The sequence below is a fragment of the Heterodontus francisci genome, unplaced genomic scaffold (genome assembly GCF_036365525.1).
Source record: "Heterodontus francisci isolate sHetFra1 unplaced genomic scaffold, sHetFra1.hap1 HAP1_SCAFFOLD_51_1, whole genome shotgun sequence".
Taxonomy (NCBI): Eukaryota; Metazoa; Chordata; class Chondrichthyes; order Heterodontiformes; family Heterodontidae; genus Heterodontus; species Heterodontus francisci.
The window spans coordinates 3,080,041-3,081,470 of NW_027141937.1; positions in this window are offsets into that span (position 1 = coordinate 3,080,041).

Below are 1,430 nucleotides of genomic sequence, written 5' to 3' on the forward strand. Positions count from 1 at the left end.
TCGTAAGACTTATTCTCCATTCCAGGCAACATCCTGGTAAATCTCCTCTGCACCCTCTCCAAGGCTTCCACATCCTTCCTAAAATGAGGCGACCAGAACTGCACACAGTACTCCAAATGAGGCCTTACCAAGGTCCTGTACAGCTGCATCATCACCTCACGGCTCTTAAATTCAATCCCTCTGCTAATGAACGCTAACACCCCATATGCCTTCTTCACAGCCCTATCCACTTGAGTTGCAACTTTCAACGATCTATGCACATAGACCCCAAGGTCTCTCTGCTCCTCCACATGCCCAAGAACCCTACCGTTAACCCAGTATTTTGCATTCGTGTTTGTCCTTCCAAAATGGACGACCTCACACTTTTCAGGGTTAAACTCCATCTGCCACTTTTCAGCCCAGCACTGCAACCTATCCAAGTCCCTTTGCAGACGACAATAGCCCTCCTCGGTATCCACAACTCCACCAACCTTTGTATCATCTGCAAATTTACTGACCCACCCTTCGACTTCCTCATCCAAGTCGTTAATAAAAATCACAAACAGGAGAGGACCCAGAACTGATCCCTGTGGCACGCCACTGGTAACTGGGCTCCAGGCTGAGTATTTACCATCTAAGACCACTCTCTGCCTTCTATCAGTTAGCCAATTCTTAATCCAACTGGCCACATTCCCCACTATCCCATGCCTCCTGACTTTCTCCATAAGTCTACCATGGGGGACCTTATCAAATGCCTTACTAAAATCCATGTACACCACATCCACTGGTTTACCCTCATCCACTTGCTTGGTCACCTGCTCAAAGAATTCAATCAGGCTTGTGAGGCAAGACCTACCCCTCACAAAACCGTGCTGACTGTCCCGAATCAAGCAGTGTCTTTCCAGATGCTCAGAAATCCTATCCCTCAGCACCTTTTCCATCAACTTGCCTACCACCGAAGTAAGACTAACTGGCCTGTAATTCCCAGGGTTGTTCCTATTCCCTTTCTTGAACAGGGGCACAACATTTGCCACCCTCCAATCACCTGGTACCACCCCCGTCAACAGAGAAGATGAAAAGATCATTGCCAGCGGCTCTGCAATTTCATCCCTTGCTTCCCATAACATCCTTGGATATACCCCGTCAGGCCCGGGAGACTTGTCTATCTTCAAGTTATTCAAAAACCCCAACACATCTTCCCTCCTAACGAGCACTTCCTCGAGCTTACCAGTCTGTTTCACACCGTCCTCTTCAGTAATACACCCCTTCTCATTCGTAAATACCGAAGAGAAGTACTCATTCAAAACCTCACTTATCTCTTCCGGCTCAACACACAGTCTCCCGCTATTGTCCTTGACCGGACCTACGGTCCCCCTAGTCATCCTCATATTTCTGACATACGCGTAAAAGGCCTTGGGGTTTTCTTTTATCCTACCCGCCAAGCATTTTTC